The sequence below is a fragment of the Oxyura jamaicensis genome, chromosome 1 (assembly GCF_011077185.1).
Source record: "Oxyura jamaicensis isolate SHBP4307 breed ruddy duck chromosome 1, BPBGC_Ojam_1.0, whole genome shotgun sequence".
Classification (NCBI taxonomy): domain Eukaryota; kingdom Metazoa; phylum Chordata; class Aves; order Anseriformes; family Anatidae; genus Oxyura; species Oxyura jamaicensis.
In genome coordinates, this window is record NC_048893.1 from 73,063,176 (window position 1) to 73,075,920 (window position 12,745).

The window sequence follows — 12,745 nt, forward strand, 5'->3', positions numbered from 1 at the left end:
AGGAGGAAAATTAACTCTATCCTGGCTGAAACCAGGACAGGAGGCATTATGGTTTAAGCTTTGTAGGAATCATAGAATAACTGTTCTTTCAGACTTTCTATTCTGTTATGCTTACCTTATCCAAGCTGTTGCCTCCAGTCTGGTGTTTTGTTTGCTAGGAATTCAGGACTTAAACTCTCTGAATCACTTTTTTTTTTTTTTTTTTTTTTTTTTTTTTTTCCAGCAGAGAGATACAACTCTTCCCTGGCTACAGGGAAATAGAATCAACAAAATTAACTAGTATTACCACAGCCTCATAATTAAAGTGATTTTCTCCTGCCAGGTGTAAAATAACGTCATACCAGTATGGAAATAATCACTGGTCACCCTTCCAGTCACCCAAAGATCTCTACTCTGAAGGTTCACTGTGAATAACTTCTACAAAGTCAAGTCTCTGTCTTGAATTACTGTATAATACACAATGGTTGTGTAATTCATATAGAAATCCACAATTTTCTGGATTTCAGAACTCTCTAGTAGAGCCAAATTTAGTTCCTTTGCAGCTCAGGAAGGAATATTGTGGAACAGTAGGGCTTACTGAAGCCGTGCATTCTTCACCTAAAAAATTTCTTTCATATGATAGAAATTGCCTTTCCTTTTTCTTGAAAGAATTTTTTGTGGGAAGACAAATTGCTTTTGCCTGGAATGGTCTTCAGAAATAAGGAAACAAACTGAATGCAGTAGTCTGTTTTGAACACTTGTTTGGGCTGTGAAAAAATGATACTGAAGCCCCTTTCATGGTGATTTACCACCCATGTTGAAGGGACACATTGGGCTGGAAATTCAGACTACCTCATTATTACCTCATGAAGGTGTTCTACTTTTTGGGCCCATATTGATAACCAATATAGCCTGATAAGGGCTTGGGATTCTTCAGCTGCAGTAAACAGTAACTGGTAGAAAATGGAACCAGGGTTTCTAACATGCCATGTAAAAACCTAAATACCATGCCATTAGAATAAAGTGTTATGAGCTCTGTTTTTTTTCATTAGAAATTTTCACAGAATCACAGAATCGTCTAGGTTGGAAGAGACCTCCAAGATCACCGAGTCCAACCTCTGTCTTTTTTCCAAAAGACTCAGATTGTTTTGTTCCAGTGTGAAATAAAAATTGATTCTGTGGTGTTGATTTTTGATTCTCTTTCAAAATGGAATGATAGTTTCCAGATGATCCTAGTGTTGTTCTTCTGTCTCAAAGAGGAGGGAGATGGACAAGCTAGTGTTTATTTTCAAATGTTCTTCCAAAGCAATTAACTTCTATCATAGTTACAGCCTACCAGGTATCACTTTATGCCAGAAGCACCTTTTCAGCATTTACTTCAGTTCTTAGCTCTGTTGTACTGCCTCCTAGGAGTCTTTCAAATAACTTAAAATACATCTTTATTTCTCTGAATGGTATTTATCTGATTTTAAAATGCTCACTGTCAGAAATCTGCTGTCAGAAAGCCAAACGTGCTGCTCTGTATGCATCCCAACCTTTTTTTTCTTTAATCGACAAAGCACTTAAAATGTGTTCTTAAGAAGCATATTGCCAGGGGAATCTCTAACTCAGTTACTAACAGTGAAACCAAGACCCCATTTTAGCTCTTTCTATCAGTTCTACTTTGCTATATGAAATCACAGAAAATAGGGGAAGGAATCCCTGAGGTTATTCATGCATTCTCTCTCTCCCAAGGGCAGATCTTTTCATCTCGAGTTATCATCACTTTTATTCATTGATTTTGTGAATGGTGTGCTATTTCCTGTAAACAACCCTTTTCTTTATTTCTTTGCTGATGATAAAGTCTCTGACCTTATCCAGAATTCCTACCAATACCTTCCATTGTTTTGCTTTTCCATTTTAAATGAAAGGATTTTTCCAAGGTCAAGAGATAATGCTCCCTAGCAGTGTTTGGAGTATTTCAATATTTCTTAAATGCATCTTTCCTATTTAGAAAAATAAATAAATTAATTAATAATAATAATAAAAAAAAAAATCAAAAGTAATAATGCTATTTATAAGTGACCAGAATGGACTCATCCAGTGTTTATAAAACACCTGATCCAATCTATCAAGTGACATTCCCTAAATGTGTACCGTTCCTCTGAAGATGAACCTGAAATTCTGAAATGAGAATTGCAGGATTAGTGATTCACTGCAAGATTCACGTAGTCATTTCTTCACACATTCCCTATGTGGCAGTGCAGAATTCTCATCCTATTTTCATGCAAATAATATTCTACCAATCATGAAATTGCAAGGAAATGAGGAGACAAGCATAACGGAGTGAAGAATTCCACATCCTGCAAGTTACCCTTTCTGTCTCACGTTTTTTATTCCCTGAATATGAAGCTCTTTCACTTTCTCCTTCTTTCTGTTCACAGCTATTTGTTTCTTTCATTATACTCTTCTGAATGCTCTTTCTCTATCCTTTCAGCATCAGAGAGCATAATTTGCATGAGAATAACATTGTTCTTACTTAACTGAAAATTCAATTATTTTAGTTGTGTGTTTAATTTTCTCCTTGTGCTTGTTGTTCTTTGGGTCTTTCCTTCTACCCTGATCTTATGCTGTATTGTGCATGCACTGCCACTTTCAGTAAAATTCTTTTTATGGATGGCAGCAGCAGTCTTGTCACATGTCCTCTGTCTCATTGCCTTGTTACTCACACTGCCTATTCTCTCTTATTTAAAAGGAAGCTCAACGGTATAATCAACAGAACTTTTCCCTCCAAAATTACCTTTCCCAAGTTAAGCTTTAGTGTCTTCCAAGTTTCAGGCTTAAAGAATTCTTTTGGTCATAATTTGAGTGGTATTTTGAGTGTTATTTTATCCAGTTAGAAATCTTTTTTGTCTTTATATATCTTTGTATATATCTTTATATGTATGTTTTTAGATATCTTTGTTGTGTTTATCTTGGTCATGCAACTCACCTGCATACACCAGTGATGACACTAGTGGTAAAACAGTTTCAATAAGATTCCTCTACGTAATATAAATGTTAAGTGGAGGAGTGTACTATGCAAAAATCTAATATATGTGGAATTCACAAAGAGCTGTGTTTGTTAGAGGTTGTGCTGTGATATCAGCCTGAAGTGAAAACATGAGATGTCAGCACAGGCTTTTTCAGGTGTGAGAGAAGGTGACACCTTGTAGCTAAAAGTTATGGCACAATTTGATTTCAGGTACTTTTTGTTGTTGTTGTTGTTGTTAAACTGAATGAATTCAGTGTTGTTGAAAGTGAGGGAGCCAGTTCCACTCAGCTGGGCAGGATCTGTCTCTCCTGTAGAACTGCTCTCATACCTTACAATCACTGAAACAATTACTGTTTCTTTTGATAACTGTTTCTTAACCTTAACTTAACAGCAGCTGGCACAGTTGGGTCCTGATGTTAACCGTTATGAGGGCTCCAGAATGCTAAGAATCCAGATGCAAAGAATCATTACAGATGATGACAATTAATCCTTTAAGATTAGGCCTTCTCAACACCTTTTTATCTGTTTTACAATAGGTAAGCATGTTATCTCTTGGCTCAAACACAGAAGCAGTTTACAACAGCTTTAGCTATGGCACATCTGCTGAGGAGCAGAGATTGGCAGTAGGTTAACCCTTTTTGCCACTCCACTTGCCAGGCAATATTACTTCACAGATTAAGATTTCTGCTGACCCAGTGAACTTTAAGCTTCTGCAAGTGAATTCCAAATGAAGGGCAATGAACTGCTAGATTGCTTTAACTTGCACTATGGGCAGTATTATTGTTTGGCCAGTCATAGGAACTAGGTAGGGAAAACATGTTCCTCAGGTCCTTCTTTCAGCCATGCTTACCTCTTACTATTTCAGTCTTAACAGTTTACAGAAATTTGGCAAACTTAGAAACAATTCCTTTTTTTGAGGGACTGCTGTCTCTTCTCCCTTCTGTCTTTAAGTCAGACATTGCTGAGGTTTGTGTCTTCAGGCAACATTAAGCAGCTCAGTGGCCTTTAAATTTGAGAATCAGCACAAACATGCCTCTCCATGTTTCCAATAGCAATTTTCTTCAAATCAGTTACTAATTACTAATCAGTGAGAAAAGAGGATACATGCTTGTTGTAGTTTAACCCATCAGGCAGCTAAGCACCACATAGCCATTCCCTCACTCCTCCACAGTGGGATGGGGGAAACAACTGAAAAAGGTAAAAGTGTGAGAACTTGTGGATTGAGATAAAGACAGTTTAATAAACAGAAAGTGAAGAAGAGGAAGAAAAAAAATAATAATAAAAAAACAATGATGCACAACACAATTGCTCACCACCTGCTGACAAGTCCCAGCCAGTCCCTCAGCAACAGTAGCCTCCCCCTAGCCAACTCCCCACAGTTTTGTTGTTCAGCATGGTGTCGTATGGTATGGAATATTTCCTTGGTCCAGTATGGGTTAGCTGTTCTGGTTGTGTCCCCTCCCAGCTTCTTACCACCCATTTCAGCTTACTGGCAACACAGAAGCCAGGCTGCTCAACAACTAAAACATCAGTGTTAACATTATTTTCATCCTAAATCCAAAACACAGTACCATACCAACCACTCTGAAGAAAATTAACTCTCTCCCAGCTGAAACCAGGACAGTGCTGCACCTTTTGTAGTATATGGATTTCACCATCTTTAGTTTGATGACATAAACCAGCAGATATGACCAATCCTAATCTTTTACTGCCTACACATTTCTGCATGTATCCTTTTTGTCTACACAAAGCCTGAAGATAGAAGGTCAGTCAAAAACATAGAATATGATTTAGGATAGAAAATAGAAATCATTAGCTATACAGAATTTTTTACACTTTTTATACACTCTGGTAATAACATGCAATTATGATCATCATCCTCCACACTGAGATCCACACAGCATTCATCTGTCTTTTTTCTTTTTCAGGATAATATGTAGACCTGCACTGGTCTACACAGCAGAAATACACTACACTGACTGGTGTCTTGGTAGCCCACACAGTGGGGCTGCAGAATAGCACTTGTGCTTTTGAACAGTAATACTGTAAACCCAAGTTATATTCAGCATCTTTTTCTGAGGGCTCTTTGTGACTGCCATCTGTCTCAACCTTCTTGTGGGACAAGCAGGATTACACCATTTCAGTGCTAATAGGGTGTGGTGGTTTTACTATGCTAGGCAACTGAACACCACAACCGCTCTCTCACTCCCCCTCCTCATATGAGGAGAGGAAGAAGTAAAGGAAAGAACAACACACGGGTTGAGATAAGGATAATTTAATTAAAGAGAAAAAATATTATTAAGAAAATATTATTAATTAAACAATTCAACTAAAGGGAAAAAAGGGAAAGAGGAAGAGGGAGGGGGAAAGGGAATAACAAAACAAAACAAGTAAAGGCTATGTGGAAGTGCAGAGGAAAGAAATTACTCTCTACTTCCCACAAATGAGCGATGCTTGACCACGTCCTTGAAGCAGGGCCTCAACACATGTAGCCGGTGTTAGGGAGGAGGACAGACATTTTCGCAACGAGAGCCCACCCCTCTCCTCTTCTTCCTTTTTCCACCTTTTATTGCTGAGTGTGACATCATATGGTATGGAGCATCCCTTTGGTTGGTTTAGGTCAGCTGCCCTGGTGCTGTTTCTTTCTCAGTTTTTTGCCCGCCCCCTAGGAGGGTTAGAGAGAGTCCTGATGCTGTGCCAGCACTTCTCAGCAGCAGACACAACACTGGTGTGATACCACTGCTGTTCTAGCTACAAGTGCAGAACGCATCACTGTATGGGCTTGCAGGGAAAGTTAACATCCCAGCCAGACCCAGTACATAGGGACCTTAGCTCTTCATAAAATTTTAAATTCATCAGTTACCTTCTTACCTGCCTAATACTTGTGTACCATGTGAATTTTTAGGTCTTCTTAAAAAATATGATCAATCCCTTTGTTACTTCTTCACTTCATTCCTTATGCCCAAGTACAGCATTTCTAGTTTTTAAACCTTTTTATCCTGTAAGAGAACCATTTGAAAGTTTTATATTATTTTAAGCAAATTTTTATCACACTGAACAGTATAGCAAATGTTTTGACAGGTCGACTGAGACTGGGAAAGGGGAGTTTTGCATATATCTGCAGGTGTATACACACATTCCAGAGTGTAGAATTATTTTTTTATGTAGAACATAATTAGTGCTAATGCAGAATGACTGACCTTGGTTATGACAAAGCAGAAACACCTTCATCGATTAGATAAAGCTTTCTTATATGAATCCTGCTGCATATTATGCTAATCCAAATGAATTTCAGAGTGGATTGAAAAGATGAAATTCTCTTATCCCTGTAAAAAGTTACATTTAAAGAGGAATATATACTATCAGGACAAAAAAAAAGTAAATTAAGATTTGGGAGTGCTAGGGCTCACTTTTAATTTCTGTACTACTGATAGCAATTTCTGTACTATTTGTGATAATAAAAGCAATGGTATTTAATGTTTCAAGATCTTGTCTGCTAATGAATTTCAAAAGATCTTATGAGTGTAGGAAGATCTTCGAGTCCAGAGAAGGGCTACGAAGCTGGTGAGGGGCCTGGAGAACAAGTCTTACAAGGAGCGGCTGAGGGAGCTGGGCTTGTTCAGCCTGGAGAAGAGGAGGCTCAGGGGTGACCTTATCACTCTCTACAGGTACCTCAAGGGAGGCTGTAGCAAGGTGGGGGTTGGTCTGTTCTCCCACGTGCCTGGTGACAGGACGAGGGGGAATGGGCTAAAGTTGCACCAGGGGAGTTTTAGGTTGGATGTTAGGAAGAGCTTCTTTACTGAAAGGGTTGTTAGACATTGAAGCGGGCTGCCCAGGGAAGTGGTGGAGTCACCATCCCTGGAGGTCTTTAAAAGACGTTTAGATGTAGAGCTTAGGGATATGGTTTAGTGGGGACTGTTAGTGTTAGGTCAGAGGTTGGACTTGGTGATCTTGAGGTCTCTTCCAACCTAGAAATTCTGTGATTCTGTGAAATACTGCCCCTGTTTTACATGAACAGACTAGTATAACACAAAATTTCTTGTCAGCTCCAGCACAAATAATTTGCCAAGGATAATATAACAGCTTATGGGAGACTAGGGAAGAAGTTTAGGTCTCTAATTCCATGCTCCAACTTTCAGAACATGAGCATTACCTATCAGAGATATGAGCATATCAGATTCCAAAGAGATGCTTGAAAAGGATATTGAGTAGACATTAATGTGACATACTCCTTTCTGTGTTCATAGCCCTTCTCCCTCTACCCCTCCAATATTCTTTATCAGAAATAAATAATGTGAAGTAAAATTGAAACTCAGCTTCTTTAGTAGGTGTTGAATAGGTAAGTCATAGACTCATGTAAGTTGGAAGGGACCTATGGAGATCATCTAATCTGACCTGCTGCTCAAAGGCCAGGTCACTTAGAGCCACATCCAGTTGAGTTTTGAACATCTCCAAGGATATAGATTTCAGAGCCTGCCTGAGAACCTGTTCCAGTGAATGACCACTGTAATAGTGAACAATTTTTTCCTTGTATCAAGTTGGAATTCCAAATTACATGTGTTGCCTCTTGTCCTTCTACTGTGCACCTCCAAGAAAGGTCTGGTTCCATCTTCTATACACTGCCCCATTAGGTAACTGTAGACAGAAACAAGATCTCTTCTGAGTATTCAGGTTCAGAAGGCTGTTAAGGCTGAACAGCTCTCTCAGCCTCTTCCTGTCATGTGCTCCAGCCTCCTAAAAATGGTCTTGGCAGACCTCCACTGAACCTGTTCCAGTATGTCCATGCCTTTCCTGCACTGCAGCACCCAGCACCAACTGGACAAAGCACTCCAGATGTTGTTACTCCAAGAGCCAAGTAGATCACTTCTCTTGATCTTCTGGTTGTACTGGTATTAATGCAGGCCAGGGTGTGGATTATCTTCTTTTCCATGAAGAAACAAAGCTGAATCCCATTCAGCCAAGACTCCATTTTTTTTCTACAAATCTGCTTTCTAGCCAGTAAATGCTCAGCTTTTTCTGTTGTATGGAATTATTCCATTCCAGATGCAGGATTTAAATTTGCCTTCACTGAAGTTCATGATGTTCATTTCAGTCCATTCTTCCAACTTGCTAAGGCCACTCTGAATAGCAGCCTTAGTCCCTAGTCATTTGGTATCATCCCCAAATTTTCAGAAAGTGCACTCCATCCCAACATCCACATTGTTAATACAGACATATTGGCCCTAATATCACTAGCTGAGGGATAATTCTCATGACACACTGCCAGTTGGACTTTGTACCACTGATTCAATGTTTGAGCCCTATGATCCAGCCAATTTTCTACTTGACATATTATCCACTTATCCAGTGCATAATCATTCTGATCACTGTGGTTATAAGGATACTATGGAAAATAATGCCAAAGCACTTGCGAAATTTAAGGTTAACATCCACAGCCATCCCCTTATGGACAGAGCAGATCATGTCATTTTAGAAGGTGATCATGTTAATCGGCATTATTAGCCCTTAGTAAGTCAGTGCTGGCTGTTCTCAAATCATCTGGTCTTTCATGTTCTTGGAAATGGCTTCCAGCATGATTTTATTATGTGAGGCTGATTGGCCTGTAGTTGCCCAGAGCCTCCCCATTGCTCTTCTCAATGTTTGCCTTTTCCTGTCATCAGGAACATAACTCATGACTTATCAAAGATTATAGACAGTGACCTCACTAAGACAAATATTACTTTATAATCTTCAGATGTATCCCTTCTGGTCACGTAGACATATGTAAGTTTGTTTTGGTTTGCATCATATCTCAATTCCTAACACTTGTTTTAGATTTTAGATGAAATTGACCCAAGCTGCCAAAGTAAATAATAAAAATTCAAAGATTTGCCTGGTTTTCAGTAATGCCTTTGAAATCACATCATGTTCTTTTGATTGTAGAAGTAAAATAAAACTACAAAAAATTGAGGCAGTTTTTGAATGGCTTTATGAAATAATTGACCATTTCCAAGAAACAGATTTGAATAGAGGCTTACATTTTGAGTGTTTATCTTTTACATATTTCATTAAAAAAAAAAAAAAAAAAAAAAAAAAAAAAAAGTGAAATGTAGTTTTGTAGAAATGTTCCTAAACCATGATAAATGTGTTTTGAGTTTCAGGCATTTAATAGTATTCAACACCAAGTAAGTCCTGTCTGATGTTATCAGCTTATTTTAAAGTAAGTGACCAGTCCCTGTGGCCACTTTAGTTCAAAAAGATGCAGAACCAAAACCTGGAGAACTCATCTTTCCTTGCTAAATCCTTACACTGGAGTGATTAAAGGACTGAATACTCATGTAACTTCACCTGGTAACTTAGTAAACACTTCTGATCCAGTGCTCAAGGACTGACAGCTCAAGCATGTACTTTTTATAGGATATTTAATTTAATAGGATGCTTAGAAACAGCACATATCCGATAGTGCAATGAACTATTGCTGAATCAATAAATATTTTAATTTAGTAAAATGTAGATATTTTTAAAATCATGTTGGTAATGATTTTGGTTACTTCTTGTTTATCAATCCAGGGAGCAGTTACATGAGAGACTGTTCCAGAATTAGGAGCTTGCAGTGGAAAAACACAATACAAGCTGTCCCACATTGCCTTGTATAAATAGATGTCCTCTTCTTTAAGTCTGTGTTTCCGTCTGAGTTTTCTGGTGAGAATTTGATGAGAATATAAGCAGGGCTGTAAGTGAGGATATAAGTAGGACTTTAAACTCTAGTGAAGTCTAGTTATGAACGATGAGCTTTATCATAATTCAGAAGGAACTGAAATATCAGTTACCCAACACTACTTTGTCTTTCAGTGATTTTCTGCTCCCGCATCAGAACAAAAAACATCAGAAACATGCCAAAATAATCTGAAAAAAAAAAAAAAAAAAAAAAAGAGTATTAAATATGGTGAGACAGAAACTGTGGAAAATAGCCTGTAGGATCAATATAATCATGAAGACTTGATCCAAATTTTGAACATTTGTTCTTTCCCTTCCATATAAATATAGCATCTCTAGCATGATAGCTTGGAAATAAGTCATTTGTTCTTCATTTGAGACCTAAAATTTGTATTTGCTTTTCAAATATATACTAGAGCTTGACAGTGGTGAGAAGAATGGGTTGAAGTAATTTCTAACAGAAACACCAGTGATGACATGGTTCAGTATATGTTGTATATAGGCTTCAGCAATTCTATTTGATGTAGCTTGTAATACCTCTTTCCCACATTCTGCTATTCACATTAGCTTTCTTTTACTGTTTTTTTCTCATGACCTTAAGTTTAAGGAATTTCATCAACACATCTCTCTGATTATCCAGAATGTTAGAGGTACTGTCAGATGTCCTCTCACTCACTTGGGTCTTCATTCTGTTGGAGTTTGTCATGTATTAAAGTCAGAGTCACCAAGAAAGTTGAAGGGTATTTATCCTTTTTGGTTTGTCTTACTAAATCTCTGTGAAAATACGAAAAGCTGGCTTGATTCCCTCTATTTATACATAGAAATAACTCTTGTTCACTGAATGACCCTTAACCTATAGATCCAGTCATCCATGCCATGGGAAAAAAAAAAAAAAAAAAATGTTGTGTCTATTCATTTTCACTGGATGTCATCCAGAAAGCAGAAATATTGCTGCTTATGTTCATATCTTGGTGATTAACTGCAATAAAGGACTTTTCATATGCCAAAGTTAATCTGCTAACGTAAGATTTACTGCTCTTTGCAGTGCCATGTCAAACGTACATCTTCAACACTTTTTCCTGTTTTTTAATCTTAACTCTTTACTCTTGGCAAGTCATCCTATCATTAACTTGTACCCGAGTTAAATATATATATATATAAATTAAATGACCTGAAACCTTTTCCCTTCTCTGGAAAGTAAAATAATTTGATATGTTGGTGTACGAGGACACACACATTCATGTACAAATGGAAACGACAGCACTGTAATTTACCAAGGAATTCTCCAAAGAGTAGTGTCAGCATTTAAGCTTCCCAGGATGGTAAATAATAATCAGAACTTAAGCAGTTAGTTTCGTGTTCTGCAAGTCTTATATAAATGTTCTGTACTCATGCAAAATGGCCTTTTAATTTTGTTGGATTAGAAAGGTAAGCAAGAACTCCACCTGAAAATAAGGAGTTGCAGGTTCAGCTCCATTTTTAGAAAGCTTTTACTAAAAAAGTCAATCCTTTTTTTAGCTGTACTTGCTAGTAGCTTAATGCAAATTTGTTCGTATACTTATTGCTTTTTCTATATGATGTTATTATGTAGTACACATGATACAGATATATCTAGTACAGCATGGGTAAATGTATATGGACAGCAAAGTTTTGTCCTATGCTGTTAACGCATGTGTGCCCCTTCCACTTGCTTTCAGTTTGTTCATAGGTGCCAGCAACTTATTCCAAAACTGATGTAGAGGTCTGTACCAGTTCAAAAGAATAAATAAACAGATATATATATATTTTTTTTTTACTTTGAAGCAGTGAAGTCCTCCCAAAGGACCAGCCTAAGTTCACACTGAAGGCATTATCAGAGGCTACTTTAAAATAAAAATCCTATAGTACCAGTTGGTTTAAAAGTAAAGCATTTTCTGTTCTGTCTAAATAATTTTTGATCAACATACTGTTCTAAGGCAATTCTCCACTAGCATATCCTGTAGCGTATTTTCAGACCCTGTCTACAGAGTACAATTGTGACACAGACTGTGAATATTCAGCAATAAGAGTCTGTAAATCTGAATACGTAATGACAAAGCCTCTTCAGGGAAAGCCAAAAAGAGGTGAGCTGAGTAGAATAATGGCAATCTTGGGTGGAGCAGGGAGGTTATTTTAATTTAATCAAAGCCAGAGCAAGTGAAAAAGATACTATTAAAAGGTCTTGCTCTCTGAAGTAAATACTTTTCAGATAAATGCACAGTTCAAACTGACATGCTAAACTGGCATCCTCACATCCACTCTATTCTTTAGATCAAAGCAAAGTTAATCATTTCACTTGCTTTTTATCTATTATATGGATGTGTGTGGGGGTATGCATGTGTATGTATGTGTAAAGTGGGCGCTTGTGCACACACAAGTAACAGAAAATAACAGCATTAAGGAAGGGGTTTTTGCTTTTTTTGTAATGAAGTTGAAGTGTTTTGTTTTGTTTTGTTTTGTTTTGTTTTTTAATGTAGTGGTACTTAATAGTTGTTGCCCACTGTTGTAAAAGCTAAGAAGTACTGCAGCTTTCTTTTGCCTGTGTTTGCCCAGCCACCCTTCTACATACTACAAGCACTGGGAAATTTCAATGACACAGCTTGGAATGGGTTCAGTGACCTCAATTATGCCCTCCCACCCACTCCAAACTCCTTTCAATTTGCAAAAAGCTTTAAGTGGACAAAACCCAGATGCCTTTTGCTTGTAGTTCAGCAAGAACAGATTGGGCATGTAGATTCTTGTCAAAGTGATATATGTAGTTCATTTTCCATTAACTCTTTCTTAACTAAGGATTTTATATTCTCGGTTCCAAGTCTAGCACTCTGCTTTGCTTTCTACTGCTTTTTAAAGTTCATTATGCCTAAAACATTATTTAAAAAAAAATGAACCTTAAAAAACCTTGGCTAGACATTGACTTACATGAAACAGACTGACTGTTTGGTTCTGCTTTTAAAGTCAATCACTTTTTTTCTTCTTAAACTTGTTTCATATGTAATAACCCATCCTATTGCCTAAGACAGTTCAAAAGCACTAACTAAA

At 37.5% G+C, this 12,745-nt stretch overlaps 1 protein-coding gene across 1 annotated transcript in view; it reads left to right on the forward strand.

Moving 5' to 3' along the window:
• Window positions 1–12,745, forward strand: part of SCUBE1 (signal peptide, CUB domain and EGF like domain containing 1) — a 206,042-nt gene that overhangs the window by 123,795 nt on the left and 69,502 nt on the right. The gene's annotated exons all lie outside the window — the stretch shown is intronic.